At 52.6% G+C, this 21,215-nt stretch overlaps 1 protein-coding gene and 1 long non-coding RNA gene across 5 annotated transcripts in view; one reads left to right on the plus strand and one right to left on the minus strand.

Moving 5' to 3' along the window:
- Positions 1 to 9,472: 9,472 nt before the first annotated feature.
- On the minus strand, positions 9,473 to 17,866 carry LOC134472916 (uncharacterized). The gene is made up of 2 exons (XR_010042946.1): positions 17,670 to 17,866; positions 9,473 to 17,126 (listed from the first exon to the last, which is right to left on the minus strand). It is a non-coding gene; the product is annotated as an uncharacterized LOC134472916 (long non-coding RNA).
- Tmem51 (transmembrane protein 51) overlaps positions 16,932 to 21,215 on the plus strand; it is a 45,763-nt gene continuing 41,479 nt past the window's right edge. Inside the window, exons 1-2 of one of the 4 annotated variants that reach the window (XM_013154041.2) lie at positions 16,932 to 17,067; positions 17,434 to 17,527. The gene's annotated coding sequence lies outside the window, so the exon portion shown is untranslated. Of the gene's footprint in view, positions 17,136 to 17,433; positions 17,528 to 17,897; positions 18,088 to 21,215 lie in introns of those variants that run through there. The other 3 variants (XM_013154039.2, XM_013154042.2, XM_013154040.3) reach the window with 3 other exon arrangements.

Below are 21,215 nucleotides of genomic sequence, written 5' to 3' on the forward strand. Positions count from 1 at the left end.
GCTGTGTGGGCCTGTTTCATTCCGTTTCCCAGCAGCATCTTTGAAAGAGGTTTCGGACCCATTTCATGGATGGAGAAATGCGGGGTGGAAAGGTGGAGAGGCTCTCCCGTTCCACAGAGCTCACAAGTCCCAGGAAGGGACTCGAACCCCATTCATCCTCCTCAGCCTCTCCTGCCCCCATCCAGCCCGCCTCCCACCAGGCCAGGCGGTGCCAGGCAAAGTGGAATTCAGGTGCCCTGTCCTGCTAGGAAAGGTACAGTCTCCTGTCCTGGAGACCTGCAGTCAGGGTAGGGGACCCAACAAGTCCCTTCTCTGCCAGCCCTCCAGGACAGGTACATGTACACTGCCAGAATGGCCTGGCCATGGGATCCCAGGTCTCAGCTCAGTGCTTCCCTGGCTGTCGCATGTGAAGTCTTTGTGGGGTACAGATCCTGACAGGGGGTCTGGGTCAGCCTGAGAGCCAGTGTTTCTCCCAAGCTCCCAGCAGATGCTGCAGGATCAGGGACCACACATGGATAACAGAGAAAACAGAGGTGGGGGGCAAGGATGGACCCTTCAAAGGCACCTGCGAACAGCCAGGCAGCTACAGACTCATCTATGATGAACCCATGGATGAGTGTGGCACCCCCATATCTAATCACCTTCCACAAACCTCATCTCTGAACACAGGAGCCTTTGGGGAATCATTCTAGCAGTGTCCAGGAGCCCTGGCTGCCCCAGCATCGAGGAGACAGGAAGGGAATGGGGGGGGGTCTCATCTCTGTGTCTCCCTATGCTTCCCCAGAGCTCAGGACAGGACCCAGTTCTCAGGACAACTAGTGGCTGAGAATCTGTGTGCAGGTCTGCTGTGAGTACTTGCTGGGTGCTAATGCTGGCTTTGCCCAAACCTCTCTTTTAATCCTAAAGCCCTCCCAAGGATCAAGAGTTGTTATCAGCCCCATTCACAGGCAGAAAGATACTATGGAGGCGTGTTCCCAAATACCTGGCCAGGGCTCTGTGTGCACCAAGCCCTCCACCACCTCTCAGGTGGAGACCTGCGCCCTAAGACAGGGTACACATCATTCCAGTATCTGACCCTACACAGCCTGCAGCATCCGGGCTCCAGCACTCTCTGGACTCCGGTGCGTCTCTGATGAAGTTTGGAGACTGGCCACCTTGGAGCCACTCTGCATCCTCAGTTTTGCATTTAGGTTATTAAAGCCCCACCCTTGGGTGCATTGGCCCCATTGCAAGCCCCCCACAGCTGCATGTGGCCAGGGGGCAGCACTGAGACAGGGCATGCCCAGCATCACAGTAAGTTCATGGAACAGCGCTGCTACGAGGTGGACTTGGAGGAGCCTGGGGGGCCACATGGCCCTGCCCTTGGGATGCTCACAGGGTGGCTAAGGGAGAAAAAAGGCTCTAGGAAAACACACCTGGAAATAAAGACCCTGAGGCAGGTGAGGATTCTGTACCTGCCAGTGACCAGGGACAGTAACCCCCAACTCAAAGACTGGGTGAACATAACAGGACACTGACCAGCTGATACAAAGGACAGCACAGGACCACAGAGGCTATGACGCACTGGATTCAGAGCTTCGAGTGATGCTTTCAGGATATTTATCCTCTTCTCCGTGTACCTTGTTCATTCGCCTCCAACTGTTGGCAAAATGGCCTAGAGGCAGACGCTGTTTGGGGCTGGTGGACTTGGCACAGATCAGGGTGGAACTCTTGATTGGGACAGCACAGAGCTGCAAGGGCCCCAGGGAACAGCCCACCCAGGCCTGCCTGCCCGAGACGATCATGCAAGTGCCTGTCCCCTCTTGGGTACAGACCTTCCTCAGTGTCCATGGGAAGTGATCCCAGGACCTTTGCAGACACCAAAACCTACGTGCAGTGAGACCCAAAACCGTGGCAGATGTGAGCCTGCACCAGCATTGCTGGCACCTGGCACCAGCATTTTGATCACACAGTATGGCCACACTCCTGAAAGAGGACTTCCAGAACTGGTTCAGAGGGTGGTGAGAAGGATGGGCTAAACGTGTGCAAAGCCAGCGGAGGATTTTGACAGTTAATGGCAATGTGTCTTTTACTGTTTTTAATTTACATATTCACTGTATTTTGTGACCATCTCAGATGCAGTGGTGTGGGATTTGTACCTGACCGATGTGTGTCTCCGGATGACTTCCTATACCAACGCACCGATAGCACCATGTAAAAAACTGCAACCCTGGATGGAGTAGGGGGACAATGACCAGGAAAAAATCTACAGGCTCAGGACAGATGCAACCTACTGTTGCCAAGTGTTCCATCCACGGTGGACGAGTCCCATGCTAGCGTGCAGTTGCAGGGGCGCCTGTCCTATGAAACTATGGTGACAAGGGGCTTCCCTCTTGCCCACTGTGCCCTTGCCCCCACCAGGTGGACAGGCAGCCAGGCTTCAAGGGAAAGGAGCCTCGGGACTCAGAGGGGGAACATGGCCCAGGCCCCAGGTGCTCATGGGAGTGCTGGCAGATGACGGAGCCTCTGGCAACATCCATGCAGAGACTGGAGGCTCCACAGCCACCACTGATGGGATGCTGGTGTGTCCTTTAGGAACACTATGTTGTCCGGAAGAGGCTGAGCAGCAGCCCTGACCCCCACCCCCCAGTGCCTTCCAAGCAGTCCTAATATCCTCAAGCCCCTCCAGATGTGCTCAGATGTTTTGGAGGGCTGAAAAATCACTTCCAACTGAGTCACAGCTGTCTGTGTTTTTGCCATTTTCTCCCTATAATAGGCATGCATTGGTCTCACCTGACGGATGGGGAAACAGAGGCACAGAAGGTTTTTTTTTTTTTTTACTTAGCCCTGCCAGGGCCCCTGACGGGGGGTAGGAGCTGGGACCTCAGTGTGGGTGCCCTTCAGTGTCGAGGCTGCCCGTCCTGGCCTTTGGGATGAGCCACCTCTCCTGTGGTGACAGTACCTAACAGGGAATACAATGTCTTCATTGTTGGGTGGACGCTTCTCCTCCTCCTGGAAGAAAATTACTTGGTTAATGACAGGTTTAGAAGCCCAGGCAGCCTTGTAACCCCCAAGAACTCCTGACTCAAAACAAGTAATCATTTTGGACCTGAGGAAGCCCAGCCCACCTCACGCCACCCCCCATCCTTCTTGTCTGATTTAAAAAACTAAGAAATGGACAACAGCCAACCAACAACAGGCCTTTACGAACTGGACAGCAGCCTCAGATGAGGGCAAAGCCCAGCGGCACCTGCCCAGCCTTTCCGATCAAGGTCAAGGCTGAAGACCTCACACAGACCAATGTCGCTCCAGCTCTGCCACACGCACAAGGATGTGGGATGCACAGTGCCACCTCCCTGCTTAACTGAGCTTTGCTGGAGCTGGAGTATTTTCTGTGGTCCACCCTGGCTCTAAGGCTGGGGCTTGTGGCGGCAGGGGGGGCAGGATTCCTGGGCTGGGGGGAAGAGATGGAAGCCCCGTTCCTGCCGTGTCCCCCGCACACAGTTGAGTACTCCTCACTGATCAGAGCTCGCAGGAACACCTGGGTGCACACATCGGTATAGAGAGGGGGCAGAGCCCTTGCTGGCCTAAGGGCACTGCTTTGTCCTCCTCCAGGAAGTCCCTGTGTTGATTGTGTCCCCAAGGCCCCCACACCTGCCACCCCACCATCACTTAGCACCTGCAGGGAGGTTGCAGGATGCAGGCTTCTCCCTGATCCTCCACCATCGTCTCTGCAGTGGTCTGTGTCCTACACTCCTTCCTTTACAAGGACAAGGGTCACATTGGAGTAGGCCCCTTCACAACCTCACCCTAACTGAATCATCTCTGAAGACCCTGTCTTCAAGTCCAGTCACAGACTTAGGGACTAGGGGTCACCAGAGAGAAGTCAGCCCTACAGCACTGGGCACGCGAGCCTCTTCCCAGAGATGTAGAAGCAGGGTCCATGACAGGACCTAGTCTTTACCAATGCCTCCTGGGTCATGTAGCAAGCCCTCACTGGGTGTGCATCTCACGCCGGGCTGGGCAAATCAGAGCTGTGGACTAAACAGTCTTTGGTCTTAGATAATGGTGGGGGGGGGAAGGAAGGAAGAAATAAAATATATAACAAAAGAGCAGATGCTGTAAAGACACGACCCCCAGAGGAGGCACGGTGGAGACAGCGCGATTGCTCCTTCCTTTCCGAAACCGCCTGTGCTGTGGTTCCTGGCCACGTCCCGACCACCCTGGCATCCAAGTTTGTGGAAGGTTTGGGCTGACTCCTAAAGTCGCAGACCTCTACAGTGTCCGGGTCATTCCGGTACTGTAACAAACAGTTGAGCCAACCCACTTACACAGGGAAAAGGGTGACAGTTTGGAAGGTGGCTGGCCCTGTGGTGCAGGTCTGCAGAGTGCCAGCACAGAGACAGGACGGGATGAAGCGGAAGAGCTTGAGCTACAAAAGACACAGAGCTAAAGAGGAGGAGCTGGGCCCTCCAATCCCCTTGCAGACCACGCCCCATGACCTCACTTCCGCCCATAAGCCCCACCTCTTAAAGGTTCCACCACCTCCTCCAGCAGCACAGGTCTGTGAAGGTCACTTATGCAGGCCACAGCACAGTGACAATCCCTCAGTGACACGAGGGTGCGGGGCCCCAGGTGCAGTCCTCATTGGTGGGAAGTAGCCATGGCGTCACCAAGGTCATGTCCAAACTCAAGCAGAAAGTGCCTCTGAGGACACCCTCCACCCCATCACCCAGGCCAGCCAGCGCCCCAGGACTGACCTGATAGATGCGTACAGGGATTGAACCCAGACCCTCTACTCTGAACTCCATCCCCAGCTCCTTTTTATTGTTTATTTTAAGCCAGGGTGTCACTAAATCGCTGAGTTTCCTGGCCTGCCTCAGCCTCTCAGAGTGCTGGGGTTACAGGCAAACACCACTATGCCTGGCTACTATGTCCGCATCTTAAAATGGCCTCAGCCCCAACAGCGTGGCCACATCTATGAGATCACAGGCCTGAGATGCCGCTCATCTTTCTCTACCACACTGTACACACGTATGCACACATGGGTACACATGTCCTGGGGCCACATGTGGAGATGTGTTCACACATGACAGCAAACGCTCATCTACAGGACCCTGCCATCAGGTCACGCTCCCACGAACAGCGTCCTGTGGCCCCTGCAGGGTTTTTCACTCACCAGGATGCACCCGTGGCAGGGCGCTCACGGTCCAGGAGTCTTCCTGCTGCTCCTGAGCCCAGGGCTGGAAAGGGGTGCTCTCAGGCACTTCCTGCCTCTGCCTCCTGATCTCCATCCCTCCTGCTCTCTAACTCTGACCTTCTTATGCTCCTACATGTGGTGAGCAGCTGAGCTGGAGGTCAGCAAACACCTTGGGACTAGAGCAAAGCCAGGCCCAGGGACATGGAGACCATATAAACCAGCTGACCAGTTAGCTCAGTGGCATAGCCAGGTGTCCGGCCTCGTGTTCCTCTCTGTCACCTACAGCACAGACAGCTCTGAGGATGTGTGGCTTTCAGTGTTCTCAGCAAAACACTGAGACCTTGTGCCCATCTAGTGCTTCCCCCCTTATTACTATGTATAAATAAGGATGCAGACAGTGCTGGGTTGTCGCTGCCTCTGCATCAGAGAGGTCAGGTCCCATCCAGTCCCAGCCTTCCTTGTGTCTCTAGTTTTTTCTTAATCTTCCTCCGCCCTCTCTCAGGACTCTGCTGATTGTGGGGGTCAAGGCCTCTACCTAGACACCTGTATTCCTGCTTTACAGAGACAAGAAGACAAGGTCACACATCGGGTAAGAGTGGAAGGAGAATTCATATCCAGCTTACATTATATCCTCCTTTAAACGGGGCATTGTGTGTCTAATAGTATAACCAAAGGTGGTATCAAGTTTTTAAAAAGTCGCAGTTAGCGGGCTGGGTAATCCCAGCACTCGGGAAGCTGAGGTGGGAGGATCATTGTGAGTTCGAGACCAGCCTGGGCTACAAAGTGAGCTCAACGCCAGCCTGAACTGCATAGCGAGACCCTGTCTCAAAAAGACAAAAAAAAAAAAAAAAAAAAGTCACAGTTAGCTCACTTATCTTGTAATAAAGCTACTCATAAAAGTCTCTAAAGAACTGTTGTTAAAAATTTCCAGATTCTATACCAAAGCTGGTAGAGCTGCGATGGGGCCTAGTTATCTATATTTGAGAGGTAAAATGCGTATTTCCAGGCCTCTGAGTTTCTGTTGCAGTACATAAGGGATGACTGTGGACCTCGTGAATATTTTAAACCTCTTTGGGTGATTCCAGGCCTGGAGTGGCCCTTGGAGGACCCATAGCACTGCTGAGAGCCTGTGGGCCACGGCACCTCGCAACCCCACCACGCACCACCAGGGGGCGGACCCCACTTGTCTCACCATGGAGCATTTTCGCGCCGCGTCTGCAAAGGTCACATGCACTCCGGACTGGCGCGTGACACCCAGCGGTTCTCTGAGCACCAGGGACAGGCTTTGGCGCGACTGAAAGGCGCGCACACCCTGCATCCCTGGGATGAGCAGTTCGCACTGGGGTCCGCAGGGATCTGACAGGGAGGGGGGACGGAGCTCAGGTGAGAACGTGAAGGACCCACGGAGAGCTTGGCCCGCCCGCGGTCACCTCCGGAACCCACTCCGAGCAGGGACTGTCTCCCTTTGTGCCAGGCCCAGAACGGTGTCGTTCACTGTGAGAGCTTTTCTCCAAGGACAGTAAATGCTGGCTTGTTTGGGTTTTGTGGTACTAGAGATTGAACCTTTGCACCAAGCTATACCCTTTCTAAAAAATTCTTTATTTTGAGACGGAGTCTCGCGAAGTTGCCCAGGGCTCAATCTCGTGAGCCTACTGCCTCAGCCTCCCCGTGTGCTGCGATTACAGGATTACAGGGCTCAGAGGCGTCCAGCTCTAAGCAGCGGTTTTATGGTTCTACTTTCCAGTGTCAGGCACTGCTTGTTCCCCTTTACCTACGTCGGATCCCGAATAAGATTGACCGCATTTTATAGAGAAGGAAGCTGACGCCCCAAAAGGTTGAGCGGCTCAGGCGATGAGCCGAGTTTAGTAACCTAGCGCTGAGCCGGGCGCCTCTTCTGTGAGGCTGTAAACTTAATCCGCAGCCTCATTGCCACGCCTTCCGGCCAATCAGCCACCTCTGGAGGCGGGCTTTAGGAAAAGCTCCACCAATAGCCTTTCGCTCTCCGCCAAGGCAAGGCTTTGGACGGACCCAGGCGCTATGCACTGCGGGGGGGGGGGGGGGTAACAGTGGTCTCTGCAGCAAAGAGGTGGCGGGAAATAAAGTCACAGCCTTTTGGCAAGCCAGGTTGGCGCAGATTCGGGTCCAACTCAGCCCCTCAATAGCTGATGTCTCTAGGCAGTGACTCTCCCAGCCTGGTTTCTCCCGGAGGTTGGACAGGTGCGTGTGAAGTGCTTAGCGTGGAGCCCCCGACGCAGGCTGGAGTTGCGGAATTAACTGGTGTCCTCTACATTCTCAGTTTTTCCGGTCGCTGCAGGGTCTTCCAGGTACTCCAGAGGCCAAAACAGGAGAATCACAAGTTCGAGGTCAACCTGAGCACTTTAACCAGAGTGTCTGTCAAACTATTTTAGTAAGCTATTTTAATAAAATAAAATAGCTCTGGGCAAGTAGCTCAATATGCCATAGGTTCAATTCCCAGTACTGAAAAAATAAATAAATAAAAGAAGCCCTGGGGCTGAGGATTTAGCTCAGCGGCATAAGCACCTGCCTTGCAAGCAGGCAGTCGTGAGTTCGATCCCTGGTACCGATAAAAAAATTAAAAAATTAAAAAAAAAAAAAAAAAACTCCCCAGACCAGGAGGACGGGGGAAAGTCCAAAGCAATCAGGAAAACCTGTCTCCTGTGGACCCCAGAGGGCAGCAAGAACCGGGACTGAACAGTGATTGTGAGAGGTGTGAGATAGCTCCTGTCTTTCCCCTGCACCCTGGCAAGGAGCAGAATGGGAAACTGATCCCAGGGACCAAAAGTGGCGCTAAAGTCCAACATGGTGTGGGAGATGAGTGAAGGGATTGATTAGATCAGCAGCCTCCTGGAAACACAGGCCAGGGTCTCCCAGGACCACTGGCACGGCACAAAACCCTCTAAATTTATATGCAGTCCCAGCAGTGAGGCGCAGGGAGGTGTCCCTGACTCCTGGCCCAGTGGGTTTCCCCACACATGTAAGACTAAATAACCTGGGAAAAATAGCTCCAGCTCCTGCCAACCACAGTGTGGTCTGAGTCTCACGGCCTCTGATAATCTGAGAATTTATTTCTATGATGCACATGCTTTTGACAGCTCTTCCTCCATCTCCTCAAAAATATCCATTTTATGTAAGTGCATGCCCCTGCCCCACGAGATACCATCCAAGACCCAGATGATACCCGGAGCCCTGGGGAATACTGAGCACTACTGGTACCTTTTGTTGTGGTTGTTTTGCTAAATACACCTGTTATGGTTGATACACTGTGTCAACTTGAGACCTTAGAAGTTTAAGGAGAGTTTCAGCAGGGAGCCAGGGTTCTTAGTTTGTAAATATCCTCAGCCTGTGCAAAGGAGGGCAAGATTTTGTGAGAGCTACACAAGGTGGGAAGTGTGTGTGTACAATATAAAGGAGAAGAGGCTTGTTTTCTCCCTTTGCTCTGGCTGCTGCCTTGAAGTGTTGCCCAGTGCCATGCCACCCTGCCTTGCTGCCAGCTGATTATGGACTGAAACCTCCGAAAACTGTAAGCTAAATAAACCTTTCCTTCCTTCATTTTGGGTGTCAGGTGTTTTGTTCCAGCTATGAGAAAAGTAAACATAACCAAGACAATACCAATCTAGGATTAAAGCTTAGCTTATAAATTGAGTGGAGTGAGAGGTTATCAAGAACAATGAATAGTGCCAGGGATATAGCTCAGCAGCATAAGCGCCTGCTTGGCAAGCACAAGGTCCTGAGTTCGATTCCTGGTACAAAAAATAATAACAACAAAAAATGTAATGCAACCATTGTAACAATAGTGTAGAAAAATCGTATGAATGTGTTTATCTTCCCAAAATGTTTTCCTGTAATGGCCTTCATCTTCTTGTGGCCATGGATGTGATGCAGTGCCTCCATGATGGGATGATATGAGGTAAGGGACGCAGGCATTGTGACATTGTGTTAGGCTGCCACTGACCACACACACACACACACACACACACACACACACACACACACACTGGCAGAAAGAGGAGCATCTGCTTCCGGTGATCCCAGCTCATCCAACAGTGGATGGGGAGGGGAGAATATGTGGTATGGATTCACCCAGCAAAGAAAGGTTCACATCTGTGGTGTGATGGCTAGAGATTTTATCACGTTCTTCAAAATGGCTCCTCAATTTAAAACGTACAATTTCTTTATTTTTGGAATTTTCTATTTACTATATTTGGTCCATGAGTGACCACGGGTAAATGAAATCATAGAAAGGAAAACCACAGGTCAGGAGACATGACTGTGTTACATGGGTTTAAAATATTTATTCCAAAGTAATTACAGTTTCACAGAAAATTGTAAAAAAACAATTATAAGAAGACCCTAAGTGGCCTTTTCCCAGCCTCCCCAAAGGGTAGCATCTTGTATAGCTACCGTACAATGTCACAGCCCTGCACTTAACAATGGCACAATCCACAGGGGCCATACAGGCTTCGTATGTCACATGTACTTGTGTATATGTGTGTCCCTGTACAGAAGCAGGCAGAGAAACATGAGCAGGGCTGGGGGTGCAGCTCACTGATAGAGCACTTGCTTAGTGTGTGGCCTCTAGGTTTTAAAGGCCCACAGGTCTGTGAGAAGCCTGTCTCAGTTACTTGCCACCTCCTGGATACTAGGGCTGCTTATTGAACCTCTCCTATAGATATTTCTTCTTGAATTCTCTTAGGGTTGCTTCTCTAATACAGTGGCGCTTCAGTTCACAAATGCTTTTGTTTATGAACAATTTGGTTTGCAAACAGAGGCATTTGCCAGAATTTCGTTTTTGTTTGTGAACTCTGCATCGAGTGACAAACACAATGGCGGCCATCTTTCCTACACCAACACTATGGCGGCCATTTATTTCAAAACTGAGGAATCAATTAAATTTGTGAACCAGGTACCACTGTCCGAGCCATCTTCCTCTCTTTACTCTACTTGGTTTCAATAATAGCATGATAATTGTGGCCTGAAGTTTACTTCCCTATCTAAAATGATACATGACCTGTGCTTGCTAAGTGACTCGTCACTGTGAAGCATTCATTCGCCAGGAAACTTGTACCCTTTTGGTGGCATGAGCTGGCACACATGCAGGGCTGCTGGAGACAGAGGAAGGGTCTTGGGTACCACACAGGGGCTCAAGTTTTAAAGTTAAGTCCTGCCTGCTGAGTAATGGACACACTTGTCTCCTGATCTTGTACCCAACTCATATTCACTCGTGAAGCCAGAATGGGCCCCCACTCAACTTTCCAGAGCCCCCCAACCTGCAGTAGCCTAATATAGTTATAAGTAGGCAGCTGGAGATGCCTAAGATAAAGTCAGACGGAAAAGTTAAGCAAGCAGCCAATTAAGCTTTGAAATGTAAAATAAATAAGTAGCCCAAGCAGCTAAGCCCAATTTAGAGACATAAAGGTAAACACAAAAACACAGGATTGGGATGAGAATAAAGAGAGTCTCTTTCCTACAGGAAAACAGCTGTATCCAGAATACCCTGTTAGGCTTTAATCACGTCTTCCAGGACCTGTAGAGACCTGAAACACTAAACAGTTTTCGGGTTTTTGAATCCCACCCTCTTTGTGCACTCTGCTTAGGCATATACATCAGCACAGAGAGCTTTGCCTGGAAATTCACTGATGACAGACCCCGATCAGGAGCTCTCTCTTGTTATTATGTCTAATAAAAACTCTCATAACTTCCTCCTTTGGTTCAAGACTTCACTCCGTGTTCGTGGAACCTCGAGCTTGGTTCACGTGGTAACGACCCTGCCTCCATCTCTTCTCCTCCGCAGCCTCCACCAGAGCTCCTGCCCTTCGGCCAGTCCTGGCGTATGGCTCTGGGCCTTGCTCTGTCCCCAGCCTTTTTGGCAAGGTCATCCACTCTGTGGCTAGAGACCCTGAGGCTCTCCCTTTCAAACTCAAAAGCCTTCTTTTTGTTCGTGGTATTGAGGAACAAACTCAGGATCTTTATACTGAGCTATGTCCCTTCCCCTTTTTTAACTTTTGAGACAAGGTCTTGCTAAACTGCCCAGGATGGGCTCAAACTTGTGATCGTCTTGCCTCAGCCTCCCAGAATGCTGGGATTACAGGCCTGTGCCATGTAAGCACAGGCTCCTACAACCCCAAGGTTCAGATTTTGAAGCTCTCTACTTTTTCGATGAGTCAGGCATTCCCGTGGTAAGAACCCAGGGACAGAACACACACAGGGGAAGGACTTTCATCAGCGCTGCCACTGTCCACCGAGCAGCACAGACCAAGAGCACCACACAGACTCCAGGTAGCCAGGGGCCACCTGGGCCGCAGGTTCCTCATCTGTAATGCACGGGAGATGTAATATCTCCCTCTCACGGCTGTAAGGATAATTAAATGTGTCTGTAGTTGTAAAATGATTAGAATTCTGCTTGGCTGGTAGTACTGTAGGAATGTTGGCTGCTATTACTGTTGTTATCTGTTGTGTTTTTGGTTTTTTTCAATGTTTTATCTCTGGGAAGGGAGCTTATTGGGCTTGAACCCAGGGTCTTTGCACTGAGCTACATCCCCAGCCTTTTCATTAATTTTTTTAAATTTTGAAACAGGTCCCACTGGGTTGTCCAGGTTGCGCTCCAACTTGCAATCCTCCTACCTTAGCCTCCCAGAGTGTCAAAATTACACACAGGTGCCACCACACCTGGCTCCTGGTCATTTACATCTCTTTAAGAGTGGGTTTCTTTGTAGTCAAGGGGCCCTCACTTGCTGCAGGTGATTTCCGTGCAGTTGCTAACTGGCAGGGGTCAGGGCAGCCAGGTGGCCTCCGGGCTTCCTTCTCAGGTGCTTCTCCAGTCTTCAAAGGGAAAGGTGGCAGCATTTGCATGTCTCCACATGCACCCCGCTGCGTGTGGCCTCCCTGAGCCTGCTGGTGCCTGGGTGGGTGCTGGTGGGCACTGACAGTCACTGGCATTCTTCCTCATGGTAAAGACTCCAGGGTTAGGCATCTGTGCCACTCCCTGCAACTCCAGGTGAATCCCGATTGTCTACAGCAACCTCCAGGGGCCTCGCGTGGGAGGAGCGTGTGACCCATTCCACTACAGGTGACACAAAGAAAGCTTCCTGGGAGTGGCAGGAAAGGTTTCACCACCAAGGAAAAAAACTTACAGGAAGAAAGGGTGTGGGGCAATTGGCTTGCAGGATGGGTAAGAGCTTGAGCAGCTCAGGATGCTCCACCACTCTTGAAGTCCTCTGAGTCCTTATCAAGGAGGCCGCCCTTGGCGTTGGGGACAACGGGAGCCAGGTCTCAGTCAGATCTGCGCTGCACATTTCCGGAATGGAAGAATGGTGGGCGAATTTCCATGATCATCAGGCTTGGGGGCAAGGGGAGGTTTTGTTGCAGGCAGCTGAGTTAGTTAGAGATATTATAGGCAGTGAGACAGGGCGAGGGCCTCAAAGGAGCAAATGCAAAGCTCAGATATCTGGCAACTGTGGGGGTGAACACCGAGGGACAGACAGCTCCTGCTGTGGACCAGGCCTCAAGACAAAAGACCAAACAAATGCACTCATGTCCTGAGGATTGATACCCTAAATAGTTCCCTATCACCCTGCGGAAGCCTGGAGTCACCATCCCATCCTTAAGAATGCCTGATTTCTACGGGACTCACTTCCCCATTTGTTCCTAATGTAATCAATTTTACCTGAACTGTTGATCTTATTGGCTAACTACAGTTATGTCCCACCTTATGCCCATCTGCCTTGTGAGTTCCCAGCCCACCCCCTTAAACCTATGGTTTTACTCTGTAAAGTCCCTAGAAAAGACAGAGTCCCACTCAGGACCCCTTCTGTCTCTCTCAGGCAGAAGCTTTCCTTCTCTTGATAAATATATTCTACTCTTAATCTCCATTGTTCCTAAAATTCATTCAGTTTTAGAGAACACGAACTCGCAGACATAGTAGGTTGGGAGTTTCATTCCCCAGTATCAGTTCCACAAGCCACGACACAAGAGATCTGGAGACCTGGTTCTCTATCACTCAGGGTCTCGAGGACCTGTACCCGGAGCCTTTGGCTACCATGGCCCCACGAGCTTCCTTCCAGGCTGTCTGGAGCATCTACCTTGCCCTGATGCACTGAGATCTCAGCCCCTAGGGATGTAGTTCTGGAATTTAAAAATTTTCAGAAAACGGGACTAAAACTGTTCCTTTTAAATTAATGGTCCCACCACCCAATTTTGCTCTATAAAAAAAATCTATTAAAAAAGCATAATTTTCTCTGCCACGCAGACCTGACTCAGCCTTTGGGATCAGGTTAGGCGGAATCAGTCATCCGGGAACCCACACGCAGGGTATGCCCCTGGCCAGCCCGTCAGGCGAGGCATTCAGTCAGGGCCAGATCGCAAGGGCGTTGTGTGATTTGCTGCTGACTTTAGCTCACGCAGCTGAGATGTCTCTGCTCAGCTCCTGTTGGATTCAGATTTGAGTCCACATCGAGCCTAAATGCAGAGTAAGTGGGAAGGAGCTGGCACTCCCAAGAGAATGGAGCAGCGGGTGACAGAGGGGACAGCAATCTAGGGAAGCCACAGGGGCAGACAATAAGAGACAAGGGGGGTCCCTGGCAAGGTGGTTCCTGGCCAACCTAAATTTCTTCAAGTAACACATTTTTCTTGGTAACTGTAATTATTTTTCACCCTCTCCCCCACCACAATGCACATATACAGAAACACGAGTCAGTTCCTCGGGTACCCTCTTCCCATAGGCTCTCCATGCATAATCAACTCTACACGGGTCTACATCTTTTTTAATTTCTTTGTTTGTCTTTTTCTTTTTTATCGGTACCAGGGATCGAACTCACGACCGCCTGCTTGCAAGGCAGGTGCTTATGCCACTGAGCTAAATCCCCAGCCCCTTCTACATCTTTTTAAAACATCACATACGGAGCATCACATGTAATCTAATTTCTCAGTTAATGATACCACTGGTGCTGCAGACTACAGGTAAGAAAAGTAGGAAGGAGACAAGGAAAATTGTAATTTAAAAACAGCTTCAGTGCACACAGTTAGCTAAGACCAATGCTTTTAGCCTGTCAGTGCAACTCATTCCAAACGGGAAAAATCCCTAAGCCCGAACATCAGGCAGGCGTGTGTTGCAGCCCGCAGACCCCAACTGGAGGAAGCTACACTCCTACTTGGGCATCGCAGCTCTAGACTTTGGGTGCCCGTACGTGGTTTGCACACCAAACAGACACTAGGAACACACATCCTAGATGTCCAGATCCTAGATCTAGTGCCTCAAGACACCCCAAGACCACCTAAACCCTAACCCCAGACGGAACTCTCATGAGTCGGCACTCTCTCACTCTGCCTTGGAAATCCTTTTTGTGTCTGTTCTTGATGCATCTTGAAAATTCTCTTTCCATCAAAACAGTCAGAGAACCTACAACCTACTCTGTGGGTGGGTGAGTTGAGGTCCCCATCTCCATGCTGGGGGCATCCTTAACCCTGGGCTTTACCAAGTCCTCATATTGACCCAGCAAAGTAGGTCTTACTAGTATTACTGTTTTTCCAGGTGGAAAAACTGAGGCTCAGGGAAAACAAGACCTCTTCCCAAGGTCACACAGCTCACAGAAGGCAGAAGAGCCAGAATCCAAAGACAGCTCTCATTAGTCTGCGTTCCTTCTAAATCCATGATGCAGGCTGGACTGTGGTGCCTCTCGAGAGCCTTAGACTAGACAGCCCACCAGTCGGCCTGAGTCTGCAGGATGGATTTATTTCCTATGGCTATTGAGACAAATTACCCCAGAGCTTATGGTGCAGAACAACACAGATCCATTTATCTTAACAATTCTGGAGGGCAGAAGCCAAAGCTGGGTCTCCTTAGGCTTAAAAGCAAGGTGTGGGCAGGACTTGCTCCCAGTGGATGCTCCAACCTGCCCCACTGCCCCGCTCCCGGGGTCCCCTTCCTGGCTAATCGCCCCCTTCCCAGCCCCCTCATCATTCTGACTCCTGTTTCCATTGTCACATCTGAGATGTGACTCTGACCCTCCCTGTGACTCGATCGGGCCCACTGGGACAACTCAGGACAAGCCCCTTCTCAGGCTCTGGAGCTCATTCCCATCTACAATCCGTCCTCCGTGTAAGGGATCAGGTTCTGGGGAGAGGGACACAAATCCTGGCTCCATCACTTGCTAGCACATCTGGCCTCACCTGGGAAACTGGAAAAATAAAGTCTTCTTTCTAGGGCTGGTGTGAGGATCAGCTAGCACATGTATGCAATGCACTCAACCCTGGAGACCAGTAAATGGTAACTGTCATCTACCCCCCACCCAGGACAATGCTTAATAGAAACACCACCATTTGAGATTCATTTCTTTGGATCTTTTCCCAGTGATAAATCTCAGACCCTTGTAAACTGACATTTAAGTGGCAAAAGTTGGCAGGTAACTTAAAGCCAGCCTCTTTGACAGGATATGGAGAACAGGGTAATTCAGAGATAATAAAAGGAGCGGGACCTGCAGGAGAGGATGGGAGAGGCGTCTTTTGCTAGCTTCTCAGACTTGCCTGCGGCTCAGCTGTCTGTGAATTTCTCCTCTCCCAGATTAACCAGGGCGGGCCTGCTTATGGAACACTGGGAGATGATTTTCTGAGATAGCCAGGCCCTGCCCAGCTGGGTTTGTGGCAGTGTGGGGGTGGGTGGGTCTGATCTGAGGTTGGATCCTCGCATGGAAAATTACCAGCTTGGCTTCCAGGTTCGAGGCTGAAGCAGCTGCTAGAATGATCCTGCTCTGCCTGAGCCTTTCCCAAGTGGGTCTCGCAGAGAGAAAGGAAAACCAGATATTCGGTCATATCTGAATGTTACGTGACTGTCTCCCATCTCTACTTTGGAGCCTGGGAAAGTACCCAAACTCATTGTCTGAACTTTGGGCACACACAGCTGTGAAACGGGAGCAATGTCATGACAGGCAGCTGCCAACACAAAGTGTTCCCTTTATTCTTGAAAATAATGTGTAATTATTTGGGGCTTATTTCACTCAACAAATACTATTAAGCACCTGCAGGCATGGGGACTGTCTACCCTGCAAGGTAGTAAGATTGTGCCCAAGGGGAATTATTTTATGGCAGGTACAACACATGCTCTAGAGTAGACAACTTGCATCTGGATGCGAATACTTTCCAGCTGTGTAACACTGCAAAGAATGTCACTCCCATGAGCCTCTGCTTTGATTTCTGGAAAGTGGGCATAATTAATAACTGCCTTTGGGGTTGTTATGAGGATTAAATGATAAGGCTCAGGGGAAGTGTATGGCCGTATTGGCTTCGTTCCTAGTAAAGATGTCAGAAATAGAAGTTACCATTGTCATAGGGAGACGTTTCCCAAATGCCTCTGCCACCTCCATATCATAAAATGAGTTCCCAATTAGCTGTTCGGTGGCCAGCAGGGACCTCTTGAACTTCTACTCTTCCGGTTTAAAGAAGCAACAATGGAAAAACTACCTAGGTCCTAGGGGACACACGTGGACACCGTGTCTCCATGGATTCGTGCAGTCCTCCAGAATCCATCACTGGGCAGTGAACTTGATCACAATTAGGCTGAGTACGTTCATCCTGGACGCAGTGGATTCCCAGCAGGAGGCGCCTTTGTCTTAGCTGGTTTCCCAGACACTAGACACCGGAACCATTGGCTTTTCTCAGGGATTGAGTTTCAAAGCGTTGGACGCTCACCCAAGAAGGGGCGCCCCCTGCCCGACCTCTCGGAATTGAAAACAACTTCAGACTGGAGGGGGCCGGCTAGCTCTCCGTCTGCGTTTAGAACTCACGTTTTTTGGTGGTGTGGTTCAGACCAGCTCTCTAGTTCTGGCACCAGGCCGCGCGGTTCCAGGGAAAACCTCCAGGCAGGGGCAGAGGCGCAGGTGAGAGGCAACCATGCGGGACCGGGTTCACGCTCCCGGGAGCTAGGGCACCGGGACTCCTGGCACAGGTGAGCCAGTGGTCAGCTACCCGCCGGGCGAGAATGGCGCGAGCGCCGGCGAGTGACTCACCAAGAAAGTTCTCCACAAAGCTGGGAATGCGCCCCCAGCAGGAGACTCCTTTGCACGGTGCAGGAACCCGGAACCCGCTCCACCCTGCCCGGGGCTGGGGCGCGCGGTCAGGAGAGCGCCCCGGTGACCAAGGAGAGGGGGTGGGGAGCCCTACTGAGGGCGTGAGCTGACTCGCTTTGTAGTAACTCGTTTCCTTCTTTGCTCTTGCCTTACCTCCACTCATCGCTTACCTCCAAGTGCACTAGCCTCGGCGGAGCGCGGGAGGGGCAGCACCCCGAACCCAGCCCAAGAAGGGAGAGGGAGGAGGTGGCCTCCCCAGGAAAGAGAAGAGGTGAGTTTTGGGCAGGTAAAGCCGCAGTGGGCCGGGCTTCTGCATGTGCGCTCGGCCTTCCAGCGGGTTGAGGGAGCGCCAGCTGTGCTTACACCCGTAAGTGCTGGGGTTCCTGGCCTGAGGGCCCCCCTCCCATTCTTACCGCGCCTAAACGCAAAGTCGCGGTTCAGAGCGCACGTACTCCCAGCCAAAGAAAGCGCCGCCCGAGCTCCAAAGACAGGATCCCGCTCCCGGCCGCGGGTGGCGCGAGGGTTCCGGGAGGGTCTCGGGCTGGGGGCGGTGCCTCTCCCGGCTGGAGTCAGCGGCGGACCGGCGCCGCCCCGCTTTCTCCGTCCCTCCCCCCTGCGCCCGCTCTCCCTGGCCGGGCTTCCTGCGTCCCCATCCCGGTCCCTGCGCGGACAGTGCGCCCTCTCTGCGCTGCGCTCCCTGGAACAAGGCTCCCCAGAGACCGCAGCCCGCGATCGCGGCGTCCACGAGGAGGCAGCCCGGGGTGGGGGTGTCACAGAGCCCCTAACCCGGGACCGCGGGGTTGAGATCTAGCCGGACGCGCTGCCATTCGGGTGAGTTCGCGCCGCGGCGCCGGGCGGAGCGCTTGTGGGTCACAGGGCCTCAGAGGGGCCGGGGGATGCGGGTCGTCCAAACATCGGAAGCGTCGCGCCAGGAGGCTGCCGCTCGAGGAGGGGTCCGGGAGTCCCGCGCCCACCCCGCCGCGTCCCGCGGATCCCGCACACACACACACACACGGGCCCCCGCTGGAAAGGCGGCTGCCTCGCAGGCCCTCTGTCGGCGGGGACCGGTGCTATCCTCCGATGTGCTGGAACCCAGGGCCTGGGGAGGCACCTGCCGCGGAAGCTAGGGAACGGAATCTAGGTCCCGAGAAGCACTAGAGAGTCGTCCGCTTGAGCCCTCCTGCCCTGACCCTTATTCCCTTCCGGCTTTTTTCGGATTTAGATTTGTGTGCGTTTCACTTTCTAGAAGCAGAGGTGTGAGAAATCGGGCCTGAGCAGCGTGATGTAAAACTGGAACCCGCCCCAGCCTTGGTTTCTCGATCCATAAAATGGGGGTGATAGTGACGTAGATGTGTAGTGCGCAGGTCGCAGGACTCAGGTGACAGTCGGATTCCAGGGGAGTCTCATGTGCACACAGACGCAAGGTTTGTGGCCCAGTGCCCATGTCTGCTGAACAACGTGGTCACTTTTAGAAAGAAGTCAGACGCGGACACCCCAGGAGCTCCATGGGCACCTTGGCAGTGGTGGGTTGTGACTGATGTCGTGATGGCCCAGGGCTGGGTCCTTCCTGGCAGTGGGGTGATCAGGCTTCTGGGAAGCAGTGCTCAGGTGGAGCGGGGTGGGCGGGGCCGAGGTGGGCAGGGCAGGGTGGTGGGCGTGGTGGGGGCAACACCCATTAGGGGTGCCTTTGGTTTTTGCTGGAGTTGGTCATGAGGAGGATAGAGTCTCCTCTCCAGGTACAATAAGTCCAGCAACAGCTTCCACACTTGGCTTTTTCCCCCAAGTGGACAGGATCAGGGCCACCTTTCTCCAGCGGGAAACTTTGCCAGACATCTCCCTACCTGATTTGCAGATGCAACAGCCCAGGCCGGGTATGGAGGCAGGAGAGTGTGGGGTGTACCAGGCAGGGAGTTACTTTGGCTGTGGATAGTGGGTTCCTGAGTGGGTGGGAAAGTAAAAGAAGTGGACGGTTGGGGGTGAGAGGACACCGACAAGGGCCACCTGGGATCACTCAGCAGCTGTTCCTGTGGGCCAGGCTGCCCTGGGGGAGCAGCAGAGCAGGTCCTACTGAGGGTGCAGGTCCCACTGGCGTTCCAAAAGTGTGGAGCCGTTTGATTCCATGGCAGTGTTAAGAAGGTCCTTCTGGCTGAGAGAAGGCTGTAGCTTAATGCTAGAGCCTTTGTCTAGCATGTGTGTGGTCCTGGGTCCCAACCCAGTACAGGCGGGCAAAGGAGCTAGAATATAATTCTACCTACATAGAAGGATCTTGGGAAAGACTGATGGAAAGAGAGGTCTGCAGGGCAGGCCCTTCCCACGTGACCAGTGGTCAAGAGTAAGATTTGTGGACTCCGTGTGGGACCCACAGCAGCAGCTCTCTCCAATGAGCAAGGCAGTGGGCACCTGGGATGCTAGCAGCGCCCCAGCCTGTCCAGCTGCAGCTCTGTGACTCTCAGCCAGATGTCGCAGGTCTGGGGGTTTCTCTGTCTCTGAGAAGGACAGTAAAGCTGAAGGTAGTCGGGCTCCTGCTGACACTTGTCCTGGACAATGGCCTCATTGAGGGCTCCTGTTTTACGGATCACGGTCCTGTGGGTGCAGGGCTGCAGGGCACGCGGTGAAGCTCTAGGCAGAACTCTCGGAAGGGATGGAGCTGGAACAAGGGCTTCGGCGCTTGGCTTCTCTTGCCCCCAGTTCCAAATTAAGGAGGGTCAGAGGGAGAGGAAAGTCCCGGCAGCCTGGTGCCTGTGATGGGCACGTGGAGGATCTGCTGCCGGTGCCCGTTTTGCTTTCGCTTTGGTCTCCTTGCTCTGGAACTTAGGGGAGTCTTCCTTGTCACCAGCGGCCACGGGGACATCCTTTCCATGTGGCATCTCCCTTTGCTTGGGGATGACAGGAGGGACCGTACAGGTCTCCGGGAAGGGGACCTCACCGTTAACATTTAACCAGTCTAGTTCCACAGAGGGGAGAGATTTACCCAGTGACCTACAGCAGATCAGAGGCAGAAATGGTACTGAACTCCAGCCCTCCTGACTCTTTTCTGGGGTCTTTCACATAATCCCAAGAGGCCTGGCTACATTCAGATCAAAGCTTTGTTTTAGGTCCCAGTCTTGGTAGTTTTAGAATATTCCAGGCTTTTGGGTGGCCTCAGAGCCTCCTGATCCTCCTTTGGTGGCCATGACAGGTGGCCCGGCCAAGCCTGGCAGGGTCTTTTCTCCCATCCCCTGGATGGAGGAGCCCCTGGTGTCTCGGCTACTCTTCCTGCGACTTCTTGCTTCCTGGACAAAGAGGTCTGTTGTGTGGTTTATCCTGCTCCTGCTGGGCTGCCCTGCCCTCCCAGAGAGCCTCAGCTGAGAATTTGTGTCCCAGAATTTGCGCAGGGGGTTCTGCAGGGTCTCACTAAACTCTGCTTTTCTCCCTGCCTGCCTCTCGTTCATTCCTCACCTCTCCCTCTCCTGGCTCTGCCTACATCTCAGGACCTCTGGCTTGGCCCGAGATTTCCATCCGGTGTTGTTTACTTGGGCTGAGCAGCCAAATGATTCCTTGTTCTCCCGTGCCCTAGATTTATCGAACACGACAGCCTTCAGACCTGAATGCCGGTTGCTTTAGATCCTAGACTATTGCAATCAGCAGGGACTTTAGCTTCAGAAAGTCCAGTCTGCTCCTTTTACTAATGGAGAAACTGAGGCCCAGGGAAGGGAAACCGAGCCAGAGCCAGTTGCCAAGATTCTCAGTTCTTACCTTGGATGATTTTGAGGGTGATTCTTGGGGAAGAAAAAAAGCCCACGCAGAGCACTTTGCCTCTCTAAGAGGCCCTTTCTGTCTCCCGTCCACACCTAGAGGTGTTTTCAGGGCACCCACGGGGACATGGTCTAGAAGGAGTAAAGGCCAGGGACCCTGCGAGACACGGGGTACACATCAAAGGGCTCCTGTCTGGAGCACAGGTACTGACCCAGCTTTGTGAA

Source organism: Cavia porcellus, unplaced genomic scaffold, assembly GCF_034190915.1.
Source record: "Cavia porcellus strain 051 isolate PalLab524CR breed Dunkin Hartley unplaced genomic scaffold, mCavPor4.1 scaffold_25, whole genome shotgun sequence".
Taxonomy (NCBI): Eukaryota; Metazoa; Chordata; class Mammalia; order Rodentia; family Caviidae; genus Cavia; species Cavia porcellus.